This window comes from Gavia stellata, chromosome 6 (genome assembly GCF_030936135.1).
Source record: "Gavia stellata isolate bGavSte3 chromosome 6, bGavSte3.hap2, whole genome shotgun sequence".
Taxonomy (NCBI): Eukaryota; Metazoa; Chordata; class Aves; order Gaviiformes; family Gaviidae; genus Gavia; species Gavia stellata.
In genome coordinates, this window is record NC_082599.1 from 5,877,476 (window position 1) to 5,885,610 (window position 8,135).

Sequence of the window (8,135 nt, forward strand, 5' to 3'; positions counted from 1 at the left end):
TAGCATCCACTCCAGCGTAAAAGGTAGGTGGCAGCAGCAGCAGCCGTATTTTAAAAGGAAAGGGTGAGTCCTGCACTTGAAGATAAAATGGAGGGGCCTCATGCTAGAGGAGAGGGTTCAGATCATGAAGACCTAAGAGCAGAGGAGCACTCTCCACGCACTGTCACCCATTGACCACTTGGGAATACTGCAACAGCCCATCTTGGGCGGGGGGGGTGTGGGTGGTTAGAAAATTGCTCTGTGAAGGGGTCAGAGCAAAGGGGTGCCCCCCAGCCCTCTCTGGGGCAGTGTTTGTGTCCATCCCCCTAGCCATACGCAGCTGACAGGAGAGATTTTTCAGATCTTAAGAAAAAAACGCTGAAGGCTAAGTGTGACACGCAGAGGAAGGTAGCAGCATGCAGCAGCCAGCAGTGTCGATCAACCAAAAGCCACAGATTTTAACTCGTATTTCAAACGAGCTGTGTGTGACTACAATGTTGCGTGGATGAATTTTTTTCCTGGTAGTCGTTGCATGTGCTTTCATGGGTGAATGTAACTTTCTACGCTGACTCTGTTCCATGACTTGCCTTCTCTGTCCAAACAGAGGGAGAAACATCTCCAAAAAGGACAAAGTGAAAGTGAAGAGGATCTGATTTCTGGGTTGTTAAGCAAACATCTTTGGGGAGCATTTCTCTGTGATGATTTTTCACATATGCACAGAGCTTGGAACCTGTGTCCTCCAAACAGTATTTCCAAGGTAATGTTATATATCATGCTGGTGAAAGGTGTGGAACTGGAAGCCCTGGAGAGTTATACTACCTGTCTGCAAACAGACACAGTTTAGACTTTCTCAGGTAAGGTCGGAACTATCCCAGAATATTTATGGGCTCATCTGGAGCCTGAATATTGTGGAAAATAGTACAAAAAATACTGTCCTTGTGGCATTCACAGCTGAAACGGCAAGAAAGCCAAAAATCACAGGGGACATCCTGCATTTCCATCCCACTTTCCCAGAAAGTTCAGGAAAATCTTGATACATCCCTGAAAAGAACGAAGATTCTCCACCCTGCAACTGGCCCCTCTGGGGTAAAGTCTAAGGGATAAGAGAGGGACTGAAAGAGCATGGTCCAGACATGGGTTTAGGTACATATATCCAGCCTGCCCTGTTCTTTGGCGCCACTGACTTCAATAGGATTTTACTCCTTGAGAATATGACCCTATTTCTCTAATCCCTCTCCTGATTTGAAAGGTAACTGATCTACAAGGGTGTAGTCAAAGCCACCCATTATAATCACTGGATTACAGCTGCCGTTTCAGTCAGTATTTTGTACTCCTTACTGTATTCTTGACGAAGAAGCTCCTACCAGAACCCTTCAGGCATATTTGTACTCCTACAGCTGAAAGTGAATCATGTACGAGCAGCCATCAAGCCTGAGTTTCTTTGTATTTCTTCCCATTCACCCACGTGGAGCTGGATTTTAGCTGACAGAAATCAAGGGGAAGTAGAGACTGATTTGGGATCTGTCCCATTGGCCATAAACTTATCTGCACACATCAAGTGGAAACCTACAGTTTTTCCTTTACATCTGTCACGAGGGGGAAGAAATCATCGAAACAATCAAAACCTGACTGTTTACACGTTTTGTTTTATAAATGGACTTGTATAGAAAGTTGCAGCACTGTTGCACAGACAGCTCACATAAATCTCTTATCACAAAAGCCATATGTCCTCATTTCCTCATCTACGGTAAAATACAAGCAGCAGCGCTTCGATAATTAGGAAGCTGGAGGTAAACCACTCTGCATCCAGCAGTAGGAAAGTGTATATGGGTGAAGGTTACAAAACACAAAACAGAGCAGTTTGGTTTCAAGCGGTGTCACTTCTCCATACAACCTTCCATTGTGTGACTGTCGTTTGCATGTTAACAAGCCAGTTCCTCCACGGAGGGGATACTGGAGAAACTGGAAGGGTCTGAGAGGTGTCTGATCCTCCCCGTGTGGTTTGCTCTGAGCTGGCAGCCTGGTTGCTCAGCTTTGCTGGGCATTTATCCTTCCCTTGCAAAGGACTCAAAATCAGACCTCATAATGCAGCGAACTGACCTGCTCCCATTTAAGTCCCTTTGATACGATCTCCAGACACGTAGAGGGGGAGAAGAGCATCCATGGATGGTCCTGCAGAAAGCCTTCTCATCAAATGGATGGCACAGTGGGAGGTCCCCTGTTCCCTGCGTGGAGCTAATATGGTTTCACCTTGGAAGAAGGAGCAGAAGGGTCCCACACGACCACTCAGACATTTTTTGGCTTCTCCCTTACCAAAAACTCCGATGACTGTCATCTGTGACCCTTGTTCGGCACTGGTAAGCCAAGCCACTCACTAACTTTTAACTTTTAACTTCACCCATGTGCTTCCATAAAGCTGCTCTGAGATGGATAAAAATTAACTGAGTGTGTACAATTAGCACAGCTGCCATTATGGCATGTCTGAGTCCTTCCAACCTTATTTTTTCCAAAAAGGAGACATTTCCTAAATTTCAGATCAGCCAGCAATGGTGAAATGCCCTTTTGCCCAGCTTGGTGTGCTTTGTGTAAGGGGTATTTATTTAATCCATCTGAAACTACATGAGAAAGGAGAGAAATATCCCGGCAGCGAGATAAGATGATTATCTTCCTGGCAAACAATAGGAACACGGTCAAAATTAAAAATAATTTGATTGCAAATAGGAAGCCTAGTAAAGCAGCAGGACTAGAGGAAACATGACTAATTTTTTTTAGCTTGTCTGAACCCACACAGCAGAGCTTTGCAAGAGCCATAACTTTGAAATATAGATCTGTAGAAAACCCGTGAGGGGAGGATGGCAATGATCCAACTGCAATAGTACAATAGGGGCAAGTTAATGCAGCTGGTAAATCCGACCTAAATGGCTAAATAGCAACAGACAAAAGCTATTTTAGGTATAATTTGGCAGGGACCACAGTAAATACAATTTGGGGAGGCGTGGAGAAAGTGAAGGCTTTTCTCTCAACTCTTTTTTGGTTTCCATTTGTTTGCCATTCTCCCTGGGAACACATGGCCAAACCATGATGCCAGTGTCACCGCAAGCTCTCTACACTGTGCCTGTGGGCCAATGCTTCACATCCTTGGTCAATGTTGGTTCCTCCCATCTCCAGCAAAGAACCTTACTTTCTGCAGGGGAAGGAGGAGGTGGCTGCAGGACCACAATGACCTTGGGGTTTGTCTCCAAGAGAAAATTCTACTAGATGTGAAACCTATACTGGGGCCCTTATAAAGGCATTTCCTTCTGATAATGATTACCCAGCAAAAGTGTCTATATGATTCCCATAAATACTGCATACTAAACTACTGCTTCCTGAAAACAAAGCTCAACATGAACCAGTGGGTATGTGAAGAAGAAAATGCTATATAGGTCAGCTGTTCCTCAGCATCCATGGCAGGACTGTAACATCTTCCTCTGTCCCAGACAGTGCTCATATCTGCTGTAGATGTGCTGTTGAGCTGGGCAGACACTGAGACTCACCTAGGCTGCAGTTCTTGTTGTCCTTGCATCACAGCCTGCATGTCAGAAATGGCCTAGTGACTATTGATTTAACCCAGTGGGCAGTAACATTTGGTTCCCTGTTTTTAAAGTCTAAGATGACTTCACTGTATCCTTCTATAAATGTTATTGCCTAGAATATTCCGTGCTTTTATTAGCATCATTAGAGATGGGTGTCTAATATGAAGGCAGTCAACACTCAAAACGCCCTGTGCGATAGAGAAGTGATGTTACATCCATTTTACAGCAGAAGAAATTCTGCTGTAGATAGAGGGTTGAACTCATCCGTTCCAAGGACATAGGGAGAAGCGTGGATCAGAACACAACAAAGACGTGATGTTCCCAGGTCTAGTTGTAACCACAAAACCACAGTTTCTTTTCTTGCTTTAAAAGCCTTTCAAACTGACATTTTTAGTCAATTGAGGGTTGAAGCAAATTCTTGGTTAGCTCCATTGCAGCCATGCTGAATTACATCAGCCAAGGATGTGAGTACACTTAACTGATACTAAGCTACTTCAGTTGCAGTTATGCATGTCTGATCCTTTACCTGTGTAGATATTTTTTCCAGTATTTTGAGGGCATAATATAAGTCAGGTGAGTATGTTGCAAACCCATATGACAGCCGTAAGCAGTAGCTGACACTAGATGCTAAACGGTATTTAAGCCACTTGGCAAACCTCAGACAGGCCCAGTAATTGTAGGTGGATGAGAGCTTGCAGAGGGTCATTAGGTTCCTGATGGAGGAAATACCGCTGAAAGGCAGAAGAGGAAATGACAGATTTAATGAATAGTGGTCACAAGCTGAACTACAAAGAGCCACTGATCTGTATTTTTTCCTACAAGAACGATCATAGCAGAACCAAGGCCAGATGATCCCTGCACAGTACCTGATGGCAAGACCCCTCCAAACCAGAAGGCATGACAAATGGCACCAGGGAAAAGTCTCTGACCAGTAAGAAGACTGGCTGCATTTATGCAGGCAGTGAACTGAACTCTGAACAGGGCTGTGTCCTTCCGCTTCCACCACAGAAGAGAGTGCCAGGTCTTTTGCAGGCAAAACATCAAAGCATTGTCTCTGGAATGGGTGGTCTCAGCATTAAAGGCAGGTTGCCACTGTTACCAATGGTTCAAAAAGCTGAAAGATAAATCTAGGTAGAGTATCAGATATGCATGAAAAGAAAGAGGTGTTTCATGCTGGTGGACAGGATTTAGCATGCTACTCAAATCCAGGAAAATGAGATTGTGCTTGTCGTAGTCCAAGAGACATGAGAGCATATGCTTGGACGCAGTAGGACTGGTAACAGAATCACACTCTGTCTGAGCAGCGCTGCACTATATGTTGATCATGGAGGTTTTATGCTTTTATGAAAAGAGCTGATGATGACATGATTCAAGATTCTGTAAAGGGCTCAGAGGGAGACTCAGTAAAACATCAAATAATGATGTCAAACTTTTAATGCATGACAAGCTAAATGCAAAGCCATCATTCTCACAGAGACTTAAAAGAAGCAACAGTTGGGAGTTGCTTCCAAAATGAAAGAGGAAATTATTCAGGCCAATTTGTTACCTTAAACACGTGAAACACCATCTGAATGAAGATGGTGGCATGCGTAATTAATGAAGTTGGGCACAGATGCTTATGAACATGGACATGGATGACGTGTCAAAGACTGAAATCAGTGATGCAATGACACAGCAATGCTGGAGGCGAGAGGAGAGGAGAGGAGAGGAGAGGAGAGGAGAGGAGAGGAGAGGAGAGGAGAGGAGAGGAGAGGAGAGGAGAGGAGAGGAGAGGAGAGGAGAGGAGAGGAGAGGAGAGGGGAGGGGAGGGGAGGGGAGGGGAGGGGAGGGGAGGGGAGGGGAGGGGAGGGGAGGGGAGGGGAGGGGAGGGGAGGGGAGGGGAGGGGAGGAAGCTTGGCCCACCACCAGTTGTTCCATCACAAAACTGGCTGTCTCTCTAACAGATTTGTTCTGCATAAGCCATAAAAGGAGAGCTTACTGCAGGAGCGATGAGGTGCAATTCTCTGTTATCCAAGATGGGTACAACAGACATTTCTGACTGTAACACTCAGCTCCAGGAATAAACAAGAGACAATAAATGGCTTTAATGAGTGAAAAAGGACACCCAAAGCAGCAAGGGAAAGAGTATTGCTAAATGATTATTGACTTGGGAGTTGGGGTCTGTCCAAGACCTGGCACCCCATGAGGTTGTCTCTGAGAAACAAAGGGATCATATGCTGCTGTTCACATTGCAAGAAGCAATTGCTAGATACTGTCTAGCCTCATCCCTAGGTCTCCCCTAGGTCTGGATAGTCCATGGCTATCCAGTTCTTTTATCACACACCTGCTGTAGCTTCATCAAAGTTCACAGACCTCCCCCCACAGACTCCCCCCATGTTCCATGAATTAACTAACAACTTCAGGGCTCCAGGACGGAAGCCATTTCTTGGAGGATATTTAAAAGAAGAAAAATGATGGTGGAAAGCTTGTTCCGCTCCATACTGGCATGGAGATTGCTGGTATTGCAGTGCCTGTTGGCAAAGCTTCTCTGCTTCCCAAAGGGAGAATGGAAAGCTGGAACAACCTCTTGGAGTAAAGAGACAGGTGTCAGTGGAAAAAACCCAAAGCTTTTGTTCTTCTTGACTGTGTTCATCTGAATGGAAAATCCAGGCAAGAAGACTGGAGAGCTCGCAGTTCACAATGCCAGGTCTCCTGTTTTCTAATTTTGGAACAAAGTACTCCTCACTACTGCTTTTCCTAAACACCCCCATTACACATATTTTCAGAGGATGATTTCACAAGGTCTCACAGAAGCGGGGACTACAGAATCCAAGGAGGAGAAACAACTGTGTAAGTAAAAAACTATCCACCTTTATTATCAGGGTAGACTACAGAATGGATGCAATCAGCACTATTTTACAAAGCACTGGCTTGAGTGTGCAACAGGGTTTGTACTCTCCTACAAGAGTGCAAAGGAAATAAAACTGACCTCCAACCATGTGACAGAAAGGGTATGGTGTTGGGTGTAAGGAGGTCTGGGTTCTGGGCCTGAGCGAACTATTCGTCCTTTATGGACCTCTGTTTTTCCTGCCTGCTCTTGCTGCCTAGATCATCAAATTTAACAGCCATGTCGGTGCAGAGTCTGTCATGGTGCTCTTGCCACTACTGCAATGTTGGACACCTTGCATCCTTTATATCTATGCAAATAGAAAGCTGGCAGAGACTCACTTGCTTTTAAACCCACTTTTGTTTCCTCATTGGCATATCAAGAGTTTCAAATCTTTTCTCTTTATTTATGTTGCAGAGGTTTCTGTTTAGTGGAAACCAGCCTTCCTTGCCAATGGGAAATAAAGCCTTTTCAGGCAGTAGGGCACCTTTCTCTTGCACGCCCATTAAATAAGACCTCTTTAAGTTGCAATGCAAGTGGGTGGCTGTCTAGCAGCTATGAGTAAGCTACAAGAGGATGTCATTTTTGCCAGACTTGGCCCAGCTTAATGTCAACCAAGACATTGTAGGGCAAACCTGACTGCAAACAAAAGCGAAGCCAACTGCACTGTTTGTCCTTGTCCAAATGAAGGCAAAGGCAAACAGGGAAGATTTATAAACTGGATTCGTAAAATCCCTCCATTTCTAATACGATAAAGAGAGGTGTTTGCTTCTGTGGCATATGTATTGCAAGCCGACAACAGTGTTTTCCTTGGGTGCAAGCCAAAGTTCTGGCTCTACTTTTCTTTCACCAAACATGAGCCCTCTGAGATGAGTCACTGGTTCTTATAGAGGGCTGCAGTCTGCTGAGCCGGGAAAAGGAGCCCTTGTTGCACAGAAAAGGAATCAGGAGATGATGTGTCATGTGGGTCACACGAGGAATCGGCATCACTTCCCACAGCCAGCCAATGCAGCTTGCACGCAGAGGACCTGCAAGCCTGGAGGAGATGGAAATAAAGCCAGGACTCCCCGGGACCCACTGGGGTTTGGGTACCACATTTAATCTCTGGTGAGCATCTAAGAGTCTGTGTGACTCCACCAAAAGCTCCACTTCAGCAATTCAGGTACTTAAGTGAGCTGCAGCAATTAATTTCTGGATCCCCAATCATCACCAACTCCTTGCTGCAACACGTTAACCCCTTCCCCATCCTCTCCCACCCCAGGAGAACCAGTGGAGTTGTTACACAGGGGGAACATGGGGCTGGAGACCTCTACCAGGGAGCCAAGCAGGGGTTTATTTTGCATTTCCTCTTATTATGAGAGCCGTCGAATGAAAAAAAAGGATCTCAAGGGACAATTCAGTGAGTAAGGGATGTGTGATCACTGGTGTCCGACGTCGACTTACGGAAACTATAGGGTGAGACAAGCCTTTTCACTTCAGCTGCTGCTGTTAGTGCTGGGAGTCAAAGACATTAATTATTGCTCATCTACAGCTCACCTTTTGTTAGTCAACAGGTGAGCGAGCTATCCGCAAAGCTGGTTCGCACGCTAGCAGGCAAGGGTGCGGCCGTATCGCAGCCTCAGCACTTCGAGGATAAATACTAATCAATATTAGTAGGCAGAGCTGGGTGAGTGGTGCTCCTTGCAGGGGGTCGTTTTCACCATGGCTGTGCCCGG